This window comes from Epargyreus clarus, unplaced genomic scaffold (genome assembly GCF_041222505.1).
Source record: "Epargyreus clarus isolate Ecla_fem2 unplaced genomic scaffold, WU_Ecla_fem_2.2 ptg000006l, whole genome shotgun sequence".
Classification (NCBI taxonomy): Eukaryota; Metazoa; Arthropoda; class Insecta; order Lepidoptera; family Hesperiidae; genus Epargyreus; species Epargyreus clarus.
Genome location: NW_027332214.1, coordinates 2,464,961 through 2,481,739, shown reverse-complemented (window position 1 = coordinate 2,481,739; position 16,779 = coordinate 2,464,961). Strand labels below are relative to the sequence as shown.

General features: G+C 33.1%; 1 protein-coding gene across 2 annotated transcripts in view; it reads right to left on the bottom strand.

Annotated features, from left to right (window-relative positions):
* Positions 1 to 10,706, bottom strand: part of pxb (putative Hedgehog signaling attenuator pxb) — a 187,768-nt gene extending 177,062 nt beyond the window's left edge. For both annotated transcript variants that reach the window (XM_073073604.1, XM_073073606.1), the window contains exon 1: positions 10,472 to 10,706. The gene's annotated coding sequence lies outside the window, so the exon portion shown is untranslated. The remainder of the gene's footprint in view (positions 1 to 10,471) is intronic.
* Positions 10,707 to 16,779: the final 6,073 nt, after the last annotated feature.

The following is a 16,779-nucleotide window of genomic DNA, read 5'->3' as shown; positions in this document are numbered from 1 at the left end:
AATCCATTACGTTCTGAGGAAGATAAAAAGGAACCGAATTAAAGGCATCGGATAATGTAAACTAGAAGGTAAAGCAAGGAAGTTCCTATTAACACGTCCTCATTAGCGTAGGGTTTAATGAAAGGGGCACTCAATAAAATTTTACCGAACGCTCTATGAATGAATAGGGGCTGCACAGGGCTTTCTATACTAAATTGTTTTACGCCTTCAGAGAAACGTACGGTGCTAAGTGATTTTTACATTTTATTATCAACAATGGGTGGCACTACGGCACAAAAGGGATACTTGAAGTGTCTCTTAGTTGTTTTCTATTTGCTTTATTGCCGTTTCGAGTGTTGTTAGTCATTGTTGAATTTGTATTACTTGTTTCTACCATTCCGTCCCTATTATTGTTATTTCATTATGATTCATGTCGTGTAAATGTAGATGTTACCTCGAGGGTCCTTGAAAAAGGGAAACGCGACAACGTTACTATTATTATATATTAGTTTTCTCGTGAGTAATATGTAAATATCGTGTATGTTGTAACCAGAGAAACAAAGCTAAGATTTTTTTACAGTTCTAAGAAAAACCTATTCGAAGGAAAGTCAAGTAGTTCAGCCACTTCCAAGATTAATCCGCATAGACAAAGACGCTCAGATGACAAAAGTATGGATTTACATTTCGTTATCTTAAAAATATACACATAACTTAGCTAGAATTTACACACCAAAAGACATATTTATTTGTTTAGTTAAAACACTTTGCAGTATTTTATATTCCGGTCCAAAAAAATGTGTTCTCGCGACGAAAATGTACAGAGAAAACGTAAAAAGTTTCAGGAAGTTTGCTAAGAAGTTCTATTGGCACACAGTATTATCATATCTTCAGACACCAGAGTATCTATCGCGTTGAGTTTGCCTCCATCTTATTATAAAGATGGACAAGTAATTTCCTAACTTCCCCAAGTTTCAAACGATGTTACTTAAAAGTTTCTTATGTATAATGAATCTAGATGGAATGATTGAGTTTTTATATCTCTTCCTACGTTTTATTTCGTATTGTTGGCAACTCCATTTCTACTGATGTAATTTGATTTCATTATAATTTCATGAATCAAGTGGTAACTTACAAGTATGTATGGATGTAAGTAATAATAAAATTACATACATAGTATTTATTAAAATAAAAGAAAAATATGCTTAAAATATATGTCACTCCCACTATTAAGACGACTCCGGATAAGATATATATACGTACTTAATATATACGCTCGAGAAAAATAATTTTCCGCAGCAAGGAAAGTGCCTAAGTAAATTCGAGTAAAAATTGTAAAGTAATTATTTAGTAAATAAACCGATGATGGTTCTATTTATTTCACAAGGTGAATTAGGTAAATATTTATTATCATGACTTTGAAAAAACCGCAGCATTTTAATCATTTGCAGTTTAATCATTTTAATCAGCTTTATCGGGACTGCTTAGATCGATCATAAATGATGATTCTAATTTGTTACCTAATTTTGTTTATTTTCAAAATATTACTATATTTAATAAATTTATCCAGAACTTAAGAATATTTCATCAATATCATATAATCTCTAGTGTATGTTACCAGCTTGTTTTCCAACAAATTCTGTAATCTCATCACTTCCATCAAATTTCGCCGGTCCAGATATTCCGCGACGCTCACTAAAAGATTCAGTGAGGAAAATATTTAATATAAGAAGATTGACATCGTCGAGCAAACTTGTAACGCCGACTGTGGTGACGCGATGGTGGAAGTTTTTTAATAAAATATGTACCGAACACCAGCCGTTTCGGCCTTTATGATATCCACAAAATTTTATTACGCGATTTTTTGATAATCGCCTAGTATAATTCGTCCGTACTTATTGCTCCGTGGCCGTAAATTATTACGCTGATTATCATCTCGCTTTACATAAAGATGTTTAATATGAAAATTTGTAACTCACGGAACGGGAATAAGCCGATTATCCTTTAAGGGTCACCAATTTTATGAATATTATAAGTCACGCAAACAGTCTGGTCACGTCTGAATAATCTTTGACCTTTAAAAGGTAAATATTTGATACGGTTTTAATAATAATACGGTTTAATCAAAGTTAAAGTATTCTTTATCACAGGTTTAATATTTAACTAAATTATAAAGCATAGCTTGTACCGTTAAAATTACTTATCCCATACTGATACCCTATTTAAGGAAATCATATATTCAAGTTTTAAGTCTAGAATCCTCTGTTACGTGTCCTATCTCAAGTGACATTAAAAGTAGTATGTTGTTTATCGTAAAAATAATTATCAACTTTAAATCTTTGTTTACTTTTTACTCGTACGTTGTTAAATTTTTTCGACGGTCCAGTATATCACTCATTTACGACCAAAATTACCCACCGCCCGTCAGTATTGCTCTTGAGCGTTGTTTATTACGGTCATAATTGAATCTGGATAGAAATATTATACCGAAGCAGATCCGAATAGATGCATCCAGCCGTAAAGCGTGCTTTACGACAAATTCGTTCAATATACGTATCGTAAATCAAGTTCGTTGGTTTTTTGAGAACGGAACGGAAGTTTTAACTGCGGCCAATGAAGGGAATAAAAATAAGCCGTTCGGAGACCAAAAGCGAATGAAGAATTGCTTGTGAGCCGTGACATAATAGATTCGATATATCTACTAGTGCTGGAGTTGATAAAGTTATAGTGAAAATTAGCCCAAAAATACCTAGCGCCTTTATACTAGACATAAAATCTAGGTTTTAGGTTCGATCCCAGGCAACTTTGATGAAAGATGCCATTTGTCATCTTTCATCAAAGTTACCAAATGTAATTTCTATTACTGAAAATTCTAGCCCTCAAAAAAACAGTTATAAGTGACATGCACACAATTTCTAAAAAATCTACATACATGTCTGGGACTTAAATTCCAGGCCATCATTGTGGCAGCCCGAAATTCAAATAACTAGCTGTCATACATCCCTGCTGAAGTACCCATATTACTTTAATGATTAATTTAACGTTGTTAATACGTATTAAGCTCAATTGTTTATTTAATATAAAGCCTTTGATGAAAATTTTACAAAGTTTGTCATTAAACATTCCATTAGAAATAAAATGTGGCGCCGCGTACATAATCAAACGTAGGATCAAACAATAAAACAGTATTAACCGACTAAGGCAAAGACACTCTGAGACACGAACGTAAACGTTTGTACTCGAGTGAATCTAATATCGCTTTATTGCCACCATTCGAGATCAAAGAATTAAAAATAGACACAGTTTACCCCATACATCGGATCGAGTAAACATTCAGTAATTGTAGTAACATAAACAATGAACGTGGCTTTGAAATATGAATATGGAGAATGTGAATTATGCGCACGAGGATAAAATAACAGTGGAATACTTTTTGTTCATTCACGTAACAAAATATTTGGGGAGGTACAAAATAAAATTTCGAGACTGTTTGGAGCACCTGGTATAATGAAGTGCATTGTCAACAGGCAATTTTAAAAGAGTTTAGGAGTATACGGATGGTTTGGTCACTTGATTAAATAAACTTTGAAAGTTTTTGGAATAATAATATATACGAACACAACAAAGAAAGCGAAAAATTTAGCATAACTAAAGTAGTACTCTTGTCAGAAAACCTCCCAAAGAACAAATAATAATGCCTAAATTGCCTTGAAAAAGAGCAATGTTCATTGTTTACGATGGCCCTTTAAAAGTTTGTATTTGAAGTTTAAAAGTTTTTAAGAATCTTAAAATTTAAATAGATAGATGTACCTACTGAATTTAAGAAAATTTCTATTATTAAGAATGTAGGTCCAACAAATACCTTTAAATGAATTTACTCTTAACACAAAGCTACGCAATATAAAGTAAACAGTGTTATTGAAATTCGAGGAAAAATGTTTAAGATTTACTAGCACAGAAATAATTTAAATTTTGTAAAGGTCATAAGTTAAATCGAGCAAGAGCAAAGTCATGAAATTGAAATTATAATATAATCAGATCGCAAACAGAAAGCGAAAGAAAAACACACTTCGCGAAATATCTGCAACTGTATCATTTAAAACAATTTAAAAGCGTAATATTAATAAGGCAATACCGACATAAATAATATGTAGATAATAGATATGTCATATCGTGCACAAAATATCTGACCGATACTACTTGCTTTATTTAAGACGAACGAGTAAGTATATGTACTTAATTATGTGCCTCGTTTCCTAGCTGTATATTTGGATTTCTGTACACATTAAGGGCGAAGATTTTTAAATCTGCGTTTATATTCTCAACAAAATTCTATCTGAATTTTTAATGCCTATTCAATTATTCAACATTTAAAAAATTTGATTATCCGCATACTATTCTACAATTTATTCTTCCGATGTATTCGTACTACGTGTAACATAATATCAGAATCACTAAGCTCCCTGAATCTCTCTAATGAGCTGGATGCTTCTAATCCTCTTCATATCATTATCTGGACGTATAGTATCTATTCAAATTGGTCGCGAATGTCGCGTTTTATCGTGGCCGGCTACCATCAGACCTACCTCCGAGTACGGTCAGCCAGATACGTCTAATTGAATAAATGCAAATCTTTCGGTGACACTGCAAGTGTTATATCGGGAATCTTGTAGGAATTGGCTTTATTTAGTTGCATATATTTGGTACGTGTTAAGAAATATGTTATGGGTAAGTTTGAATCATTATATTTCGTTTTGTAATTGAAATTGATTGTTATAATTTGTTTTATTAAAATAGGTATGACGTTACAACCCAAACAAAATACCAAAAGTGTGTGTTATTATGTTCGTTTTTAAAATATTTTATTTAATATGAAAAAACAATTCATAAAATTAAACAGATAATAATATTTATCTTAGAAATCTCAATATATGAACATCATATTATTTATATGCTGTATGGGTAGAATTTATGTAATATATTTAGTTGGTTTGCTGTCGGTGAAGTCGTGCCAGATCTCCCACTTAGGATAAATGCAGAGACACGTTTTGAATAACATTAAGTTACTTATTTCGAACTTGGTCAGATCGCTCTGATTACTCTAGTTCAGTGGAAATTCAAATCCGATAGAGAAATACGTGAGTTATTACTCGCGGTTGAAAATGTTAGAGTTAAATATGAGACTTGCTTTTGGAATAAATTCATAGAAATGGTAGACAGTTGGTGGGTAGTAGAAACAATAATAGTGGTGATAGAACACCCAATGTAGAATACCAATGCTGCTATTAATGTTATCAAGTCTAAATTTTGTACCTCAGAACAAAATGTAGACTTCCCACGCTGAATGACCAATAAGCACATTTCTAATTGCATGTATTCCCAATAAGCATATTTTTGCGTGCAATTGGATGAAATTACTAATTTTAAGTAAAAATTCTCAATTATAGTTTTAGCCCCAACTATTAGAACTAAAAGACTTGAAGCATATTTAATTAAGTAATTAAGTCATATTCTGATGGAATGTCAACATTCCAAAAAATCCACAGCCATCCAATGAAGCGTTCATAATATACCAGATACTCCCATCAAGAAAGTAATATTCCTCTCTTCCATAAATCAAACAATTTCAAATAAAACGTACGACCCGCACAATGTCCAGTATTTCTAAAAAGAAAATCTCTTCAAACAAATAAAATGAGAGTCTTAACTTTGACAACGTTAAAAAAATATGCCCGAGACAAAATTTTACAAAAAGCTCTTCCCACAGAACTCGCTCAGAAGCTTACAATGTAGGCTTTATTTATTTTTCATTTTTCATCCTCGAAACTCTAATGATCTCTAATGAAAAGAGGCCCATACAGCCTGATATTTTCATACCAAGGACTTGTTTTATCGTGAAGGAGAAACGTGTAAAAAAAGGGAATATTGAAACTGATTAGTTATTCTATAGATTGATAAGGAGCGGCCTTTTCAAAGCGAAATCAAAAGCTGATTTGCATGGAAATTACAACACCTATTAAAACTTTATGACAAAGAAAGTTAAGAAAGTGAGTGGTACAAGTTACGTTGAGGTTGGCCTTAAGCTTTCACATATCTACTTAATTCGTTAAATCGTTAATCGCTATTCATTAGTAGTAAAATGGTTTAATGAATAGGACTTGGAAACTTGAGCGAAACCTATAATAGAATTTCACTTTATAATAAGACTTGAAAACAAATGCAAAGTCTAATTTTTTGAAATATTGAACTTTTGTGATATATATATAGCGAATCATATAGCGAATAATATTTTATCCGTTCTTAATGAAACAAGTGGCTAAAGTCTTAGATGTTTTAGTTCAATGGCTTACGATAAATATTCAAGTATTCATGATGTTGTAAGTTTCTCGAGAAAATGTTATTTAGCGTAACTTTCGCATAAAAAAGCTATTAGCGCCGACCTAATTTTATTTTTAGATATCCTCATCATTCAAGAGATGTAAGATTTTGACGTGTTAATGAATTTTAAGCAACGTGATCAATATTAGAGTGACTAAATTAAAATAAATCTAGAGTAGTCTGTGTATATGAACTATCTTTTTAATTCAATGTAAATTTTTGGATATTTTGATTTTTCATTTTTTTATTATATTTTGAAAAGTTTGTATAAATTTTGTGATAACTTGTGAATTACATATAGGTTACATTATTGTAAATAATTAGGGTTAAAATATACAGTGCTTCATTTAAACCACTTACCTCTTACCCAAAACACTCCTGAACCTTGTACATTTAAACAAATTTAATCTAAAAACCAATATTTTGTAATAAAAAGTAGTGTTCCACTGATAAGACATTTAAGCAATAATAAAGTAGATCTTAAAGACGTACCACAACATTCTAGCAATAATGAATTGTAAACCAATATAGTAATATCAAGCCCACGTCGAAACGCTCAAGCAAGGGATCATCAAGATACAGAAACAGATACAGATATAGAAACACAACGTGATATCAATAACCAATAGGAAATACATACATCAATAGCCTGACTAATCTAATTTTCATACACATTCGTAGCAATATAAGATGATATCACCGTAGTCGATTCGGTAATATTCTCGCTCGTACCGATGAATGGATACGCATTTGTAGCGAGAACATCCATCAAATTATGGTCAGTAGTTGGGAGGGTGACCATCTTGAACTCATAAAAAGGATTTTAGGGTAAAAGATAGATAAAATCCGCTATAAAATGTAACGAAACTTCAAGCGTGTTAAAGTAAAGTAACTGTGAGTTAAAGATTAATTTTGAAATCTGCTATAATAATGATTTCTATTAAAAAAGTAGCAGATAATACTTAAGTACTATGATAAGTCACAATTATAATTAACCAAGAAGCTATTGCGTGTCTTAATTTGTTATATTTCTTGGGTTAACCAAAATTTGTTGATCTTTTCCTTCTTGAAGCCTTACTTTTAAATTTCAAATACTTTATTGAGTAAATGTTTTGAGCCAGTTTGTTTTATCTACATAAATAGCGTAGATAAATATTATGAGGAGGATATAATAAATAAAAACCGACATAAAAGGTTCTAAAAATGTTAGACCCTGAAAAAATAGAGCCCATTGTTAAAACACGCAATTATTATGATTTCGACCGCATTCGCGTAAACCATCGACCTAGAAATAGGACGTCCCTACAACGTTGTTCGCTTGGCAACTCTACTGCCTATATTTTAAGAAACATTCCGTTTGAAAGGCGTTTCGTATGATGAATCTACTGTGGATTGAGGCCGCTTTTTATCCAAAGTAAGATTCTATGCGTTTCGGAATTTCAAACAAAGATGCTACTTAAAAGCAGTTTTGTATGAAATGGAAGCGCTTATGGAAGGCCCTATATCTATTCATGGCTTTGTTGTATGTGTGGGCTTTGTATATAAATGGTGTTTTACTAAACTTTCATGGAAATTATCTTTTTTATTACTGACTTCATGGAGTCCAACAGGATACAATATTTATATAGCTGTCTCCGTGTCGTATCGCTCTTATTTATAGTTTCGAAATACGACACAAAAACTGAACTAATTACTATTTCTACATGCTGTGGAGTTATTTAGACTGGAAACTAAACTAGTTTTTCTGTATCCTACTTTGAATTCCAATTTGATAATCTCACTCATATGGAATAGCTTACATGAAATCTTGTCTAGTAATATTCTAACGAGACAAGATTTCATGTAAAGTGAAATGATTAAAAATACTTTTAATAAATAGAAGAGTATGGTGGAAAAACAGGAAATATATTAAAAAAAGTAAAGCTTTAACTGTAAAGTTGAAAGTTGGCTGATCGCTCTTCGTAATATTGTTAAAGGAAAATTTAGTCCTTTGCATTTGTATTTAGATAGCGTACCGTAAAGCTCATTATAAAGATACTATGCCCAGCAGTGACACAGTTAAGGGTACAACAAAAACAATATGATAATCATCAAATGGTACAAGAAAAAATGTGTTTATCTGAACTCCTATCTCCTATCCTATCTATATACTTATATCATCCTTATAGAAGATCCTTATATCATATGATAACGAAGGAGAACTTTGGGAACTAAGGAAGGATATGCACCTTCCTTAGTTCTCAAAGTAACGTTATTATTATTATCTGCAAAAAATAAGAACCAATTTAATAATCTACGCAATTATTATCAGAGATACACAATGTCAAAAGTTCACAAAATCTCTCAACCATAATGTAAGGATATGCCAAATATAAAACTGAACGCAACTAATATTAACATCAGCTGAATATAGAACGCTAAGGAAAACCTCCTTAACTTATTCCGGCTTATTCTTTCCAAAATATTCCTTTTATGCTTATTTAGATAACTTTATCGCTCCTTACTTATTTTCGCGGGGAATTCACAGAATTCGGATCGTCTTATATGTTTGCCTCACGACCAATAAAAATCTTTCACTTCGCTTAAGTATTAACTTAAAGATATAAATGCTAAAATTACGACAGGAAAATTTTCTACATTATTTTTATTAAATGCGCAAAGTATTACAAAAACATATTCATATTCAAAATTTAGAAGTATGAATGTACAAAGTTAATTAAAATTTACATAAGGCGCAAACAAAATAAATGCTAAAGAAATTCTCCTTAAATTCCCTTAAAGTCCATTTTCCCATTTAGTTAATACATCTTAACAATTCAATTAGTACATTATGAGGACTGAGTGGAACGAGAATAACATAGCGAAAAATAAAAGCTAAAATAATGCTAAAGGAAATCTCCTTACTTCTTTCTATTGTTTCCAAAACCGCTCTGTGGTTCCACAACTTTATCGCCGTTTACTGTATTCGCGGGAATATTTTGTGATACTGAACTTCAGTTATTTAGATTATTGTCTTCTTACAGAATTGTTGGGGTATTCGATTTTATTGCTACCGGTTCATAAGCGTGGGTGATATGAGATCTGTTTGATATGTGTACAAGAGTGCTACGGTTTGCGGCTTCACTTGAGTGGATTTTTTATAATATGTCACTCGAAATTATTTTAGTCAGTTATCCAATATTAAATTGTAGTTAATAGTAATTGTAGTAATTATAGTTAATACAACAGCTGCTATTTTTGAATAACTTTTAGGTTCAGCCGATGGGTAAGCTTTCCTTTTAAAATCTAATAAGAATTATATATACTTTTTGGTTATAACAAAGATATATACATATCTTTTTAACGGTATTTAATTATATTTATTCCAAAATGGATGCAGAAATAACTACTTTCGTCTAAGAACTATATTTATTTGCTATTCTTGTATGATATGTAAGTGCATAATAAGTCTGTAAATTTATTTCAACCATGAGATAAACAGTAATGTTTTTGGAGCCAAATTTCCTTAATAAAAAAGCTCATTGTAACAAAATTAATGAACAATAACAATTGTTAGTGACGTCCGTTATAAAATTAGAATCGATACTGTTTTACGGTACCATTAATTGATTTTGTAAAGGTCAGCGGTATTGTCCAACCCACGGATATTATTCTATAAACAACCTAAATGAAACTAATTTACTGACAAAAACTTGTAGCTCAATCACAAACAATGCCCCATTGTTGTAATGGATTGTTTTGTTACGTGTTCATCCTAAAACTGCCTCCTCATTGTTGGCTTTTATTCCTCCCACATGCTTATATTAAACACCATATAATGGCTATTAATATCCAATTAGCCCGCTTCTTTCTATTCATCGCTCGCGAAATTCTGTTCAAAATTTCCCTACTCAAACATCGTGTTTGAATCTGTTATTATCAACGCATTTACAAAAGCTACATCGTTAATATCATGTTTTGTAGTTAGTAAATGTTTCTGAAACTCATAATATTCGGCTGAAACTAAATCATTGCATGTTTCCGCTGTGATGTTACATTTGTGCAGCCCGATCCATTAACCCGTTGTCAGCCGTCAACAGTCGGCAACATCTCTAATATAACCGACTGATGTGTTTACCTTTGATAGAATCAAACAAATCTCAGCATCCGTTATGAGTTTGAATGACCAGACCACAGCACTCCAACTAAACTTTTGTTTAGTCCGAACACTTGACGAATGCGTTCACAGCACTGTTAATCCGTGAGTCGGGGTTTATAGGGCGCACTATCTCGGAATAAACATCCCTATACAGATGCACGTTACGATGTTCGCGCGGGAGAGTCGACGGACAGCGAAACGCCTCCTCTGGCGTCCGGAAAGCGACTGACTGAAAATTTAGCGGGCTCAACGGCTAGTGCATCCGAGGATAGACGAAAACAGCCGAATGTAATTTTGAGGTAGGAACGAGATAAGAGATTTGTTGTTGATGGGGGAGAGAGACGACCGCAGGTAGGGTGGGAGACAGCTGCACCGAGCATAGGGGGTTTTTGTCTATGCAGGTTTGAGATTGAGAGAGTGCATTCGGCTGTGATATGCCTTCTAATAGGAACGGAGAGATTATGGAACTACATCTGTAGGAGTGTTTATATAATCCCTATTTCTCCCTTAATGCGTTATGTCAAAAATTAATGACCGAGTTGACCCCAATTGTCAACAATTCCCTTAATGGACGGCGACGATGCGACAATTTGTGATAAGATCGGACGAGTAACAAATTGCTTATACAATTATCTCGTACTTGATGTAACAATGTACAATGATGACCCTAATGCATAAAAATTAACAAGGAGCTCAGATATAAAACAAAAAGTATCCTAAAGTATGGTTCCTAAATATAAATCGCAAGCATTTAATTTTTTCATCAATTATTTGCTTTAAGTATATTGACGGTACTCTTATTAGATTCCTATGGGTTATATTTATGTGCCTAAGCTTTAGAATACTTTATGAACTTATTAACTAGGTATTTTGTATATAATATTCTAATCAAATCAAAGTTACCTACGTAAAATCTTCGAAGACGTCGACTAATTATGTGCACAGTAGGATATAAATAATGAGTTAAACGCGAAAATTTAAAGCGCGACTAGTTAACTTAAAACGCATTAACAAAATCCATTTAAAATGTTGGTCGTACAAAATTGTAACTTATTGTGATATATTAAAAGTTGTAAACTAAATTTTATTTATTTTAAATTAGGACAGAATTTAGTATAACGTGATTTATAATTACTACTAGTTTTTGCCCACGGGTTCGCCCGCGTTTAAAAGATAATAATATGACATACTAACATACATAAAACTGAAAATTCGTACCTTTATTGGAATGACAGTAGCGCCATCTGGCGAAAATTGGTCGTACCAACTCTGAAACCTTCGTGGGCTCATGGACAACAACTTTGCTAAAGATCATCACTTTATCAAATGCATAGTTTTCGATTCAATCCTAAGTACTAAATATCGATTTTATGATTCAAAAGATCAATTCTTCGATTAATCGATATTAGATCCCTAGTTCCCGTGGGATTTCTGGGATAAAAACTATTCTATGTCCTTTCTCGGGGCTCAGACTATCTTTGTCTAGGTCCAAATCACAAAGGTCCAACTTACATATCAATGCATAAGGACTTACATGACTTACAAGCTTCACTTCGACTTATTTAATAATACGAAGTCATTTCTACAAGTGATTTAAGAGAGCTAGTAGAGTATGGACTGTTTAAGATTAGGGCGGTTGCAGAAGTGAATCTTCTTAAATGTTAAAATTTATTAAATTGTTTTTAATATTGATTCATTTAAGCAAATAGGTATGTATATTTGCGCTACATGTGCTTCCAATCACGATCTATCGAGGTTCTTTAATTTTGTTTCCTTCTTTCATAAGCCCGGTCATAATATGACCAACTGTTGTTGGTTATGATATTGTTGTTTATGATATAACACTACGATCTGGCGTGAAGGATAGTTTTGATATCAGTGGTGAAATTTATTTTTAGAGGGATGTTTTCGGATCCTATACTGAACCCAATAACAACCATGTTCATCTTCTTTGAGAAGGCGCCACACTACTAACCGTAAGTATAATTATATTTATAAGCAACTACCCTTATTAACTGTTAAGATACCTCCCTCACTGTTAAAACGCCTTGACATTTTATCACGTTTTATGACTTACTAGTTTATGCCCGATGCTTCGCCCGCGTTTAAAAGAAAATAATATGACATACTAACATACATAAAACTGAAAATTCGTACCTTTATTGGAATGACAGTGGCGCCATCTGGCGAAAATTTGTCGTACCAACTCTGAAACCTTGGTGGGCTCATGGACAACAACTTTGCTAAAGATCATCGCTTGATCAAATGCATAGTTTACGATTCAATTCTTGCTAATATCGATTAACATAATCGATTTTTTTTGATCCAAAAGATCGATTCTCCGATTAATCGATCTTAGATCGCCATCCCTAGATCCCGTGGGATTTCCGGGATAAAAACTATCCTATGTCCTTTCTCGGGTCTCAGACTATCTTTGTACAAAATTTCGTTAAAATCGGTTCAGTGGTTTAAGCGTGAAGAAAAGACAACCAGACAGACAGACAGAGTTACTTTCGGATTTATAATATTAGTAAGGAAGTAAGGATTATCATCACTGACATCCTGACATACGACTAGAAAAGTTAGTAAGCAGCCTAACCCAAGCTCCATGAATACTCCACGTGAAGCAATTAGCGGCTTGTCTTTTGTTATATTTACTGCCTGTTGCGAGCTGGTTAGCATTTGGGATGGCGCATACAAAATATTGGAGTCGTGTTTTACTTGGAACGTCTATGACTAACGTGGGCTACAGTAATAACTTGATGATTTGTTTAACTATGTTGACATAGTTATTTAGTGGTATAGATTAGTTTTGTTTAATAATTGAGATTAATACTTTTGGAGGGTATTTGATGACGTCACGACCACTATCGTAGTTTTAATTAGCTGAAGATAACGCTACTGCGTCTTGGTTTGAAGGATGTCATCATTTTTTTTTTTTTTTTGAAAATTAAATGTAAGTAACAGATGATAATGAATTTTATCTGATAATATCTGTAATCAGCTTTAAAATGTATTATTTTAGATTACATTGTCTAAATATCTGTCTTGACACTAACTTCAAACTCTCTGCTCTGGGCTCTGCTTCACTATATCCTACCTACAGAGTATAACTTCGAAAGATTTTACCTACAAGTTAGGAAAAAATCCGTTTTTTATAATAAAGAAGTAGTAAATGCGCATGCAGTCCACCTGATAGTAAGTACGTACCCATGGATCTCTGTAAGCAACACTATACATATAAGATAAGGGGTTGGCCCCAGATGCGCCGCTAGCCCTGAGGACTAAGTGCCTCGGAAAAGTTTGTCTCCTAAGGGTGTGGCCCTTCAAACCACAACACAGTAGCGCTTATCACTGCTTATTAAATTACTTTGAATTTTACTTTCAAACAGATTTCCAATCAATCTGCCTCTATCACACAACAAACAAAACACGATCAAAACGACATTACTCAATCGGAACATCAAACCAATAGTCCTGTTAACCGTACATAAATTGATCACATAATGATGGCATATTACCGCGATGATGTATGAAGATTGATGGATGACAGGCCGTATCGGTGTGGATTTGAAAAACTGACGGCTCTAATGCTAAATTGTATGTCTGGTAACATTTTCATATTATTACGTATTTGTAATAATGAAACAGACTTCCTGGCTTTGCGTATTCAATGTAAGTATTGAACAAGAATATTTTATATAAGAAGATAGTTAATATAGACCGTTTGATATTTTTTTCATTTGTATATCTTTTTTTTTTACAATATACTCCATATTCCATAGCAGACGAGCACGCAGTCCAGCTGATGGTAAGTGGCTACTGCCGCCCATGGACATCTGTAATTGACCCAAGGCAGGATTAGATATTCGTACCTGAGATCAACCACAGAAGCGCCGCTACCCCTGAGGACTAAGCTTGACCGATTCAGAAAAGTATGTCTCCCTTATCACACCCTTCAAACCAGAACACAGCAGTGCTTAACACTGCTATTATGAGGCAGAAATAGGTGTAGCGATGGTGCCGCCGGAGTCGAACCACAAAGGGTTCTACCCTTCAATCTGTATGGAATATTATTGAAACAATTACTAAACTGTACCGGACAAATAAGCTCTACTCAGGTCTATCACAAATACTTTGCTACGGATTAATGTGGAATGCCTCGTTAGTGTCTTTCTATGATCACGACCTTCAAACTAGAGCACATCATAGTTAAATAGGTACTGTTGTTATAAGGCGACTGTTGGACACGCAGAAGGTTCCAGGTTCGATCTCCGGCTAGACAGACATCAAAACGATGAATTTTGATTTTGTCTATGTTCATGGCACCCATGATCTAGGAGAAATACGTGTGGAGCTATGAGTGTAGAAAGCGTTAAGGTAGAAATGATTTACAGTCGCTACCTTCTGCCCTTACGGTGGTGTCGCTGAAATACGACTACAAAGAGTTCTATGAAAACATGAGTTTCTTATCGAAGTTTTAAATGTTTATACAGACCATAAAAACAGTGCAAATAAAAATAAACTCAATTTTACATAAAAGTACCTTCATTGTTACTTTCAATTTACTCTACAGAAAGTCTTTGAAGTGATAGCTTCTTACTTTCCCTCCTAATTGCTGATTCTCCGCTGACTCTAGACGGAAACTTTTTTGCAAATACACGCAAATTATAACTATGTTTATTCGCAATTTTGACGAACAAGTTAATTTTCAACTTCGGCTGAGGTTGTCAAAGTGAGCAACGCAACTAGTTTCACTAATGTAGTGTAAGCGAGTAATTATTATCGCCGGCGAAAACACAGAAAAACGCATAGCTATGTTTAAATGATTTATTTTACAATAATGTTAAATTTATTAAAATAAGTAATTATTATAAATTCAAAATTGTAAATAAAAAATGTTAAATATGTGCTCCCACAATTTAGATAAATCCAGCGACACCTCACATAAAATCCATCGGGGCCGTGAGCATAAGTATGTTAAATAATGAAATATAAATAAATACGTTTGAAAAAGCTAACCCTTAGCATTAATAGCAGTCAGATAATTAGTTTAAAACATATTTAAGTTTAAAAAATAAGTTTTACTATATCGTTTTAATGTTATAAGATAGTATATATATTCAAATAAGGCATTCTATTCTATCATTTGTGCATAACAACGCATCTGTGATCAGATTTAGATACAAGTTCTGGGGACTTATGAGCTGGTGGCAGGTGTTCATGAGCGAGAGTTGCCACTTAATATCGAGCGAGCTGCATGCTATCTGCTTCTGCACATAAAAGTTTTAAAAGCTTAACAATTGCGTCAATCACACGATAAAGTTAATTCGAGCTTAGTTGGAAGCTTTTCTCCACACATACAAAATTATATTTATGCAATTAACTTTCTCAATCTACTTAGTAATAGGAATAAATTAAATAACCTATAAGCATTTATTACCATTTTTTAATTGCGATTAACAGCTGTTATTTTTCGTTACGCAATTTTGTATAGCTTATAGTGTATCGCTAGCGGTACGAAATGTCGGAAAAGTTTTAAGTTTCTTAGTAATTATACGTACGCATAAAGTGGGTATGATATCCGAATTGAAAGAAACAGTATTTCTATCATGATAATGATAATAATACTGTTAAATAGGTTATATTTAATAAATATGTGTGTGTGATATTATTAGGATTTAAACGCGATTCAATCTTTTCTTTCTTTATCTTTAAATAAAAAGGTAAAAGATATTTGAATAATTCGCCCATCGGTTCATATGTCACCGTCCAGATAACCATTTCACACCAGTCAAGTAATTCTGTAACAATAAAAAATATCTCTTATCGATATCACGATAAATGTCTGACCACACTCCACAATCGAGAGGAAACAGTATGAATTAGTGCTTAGGTTCAGTATCCAGTTTAAGCGATGCTACTTATAGAATATATCGAATGGGGTCACTACCTTTAACTCGAAAGCTTTGTATTCAATTATCAACGTAAATTACGCATTCGAGCGGGACGTGCGAGTTCGAACCATTTTTTAAACATTATACTTTATAAGTGTGCTAGTCCTGTCCTGCTAGCGACAACCTATTGTCGACAATCACGAAAGTTATTCCATTCTTAATGAGAAAAAGTGCGTATACAAACCTTTATTGTAAATTTTAGCACAGTTTTTAAAAACGTTCCAATTTTGGCTGTTATTGGGGAACAATTGTATTATTTTGTCAATCATATGCGTTTATTAAAAAATCTATACCTTTATACATAGCTGTGAGTTTCGTAGACTATAACGT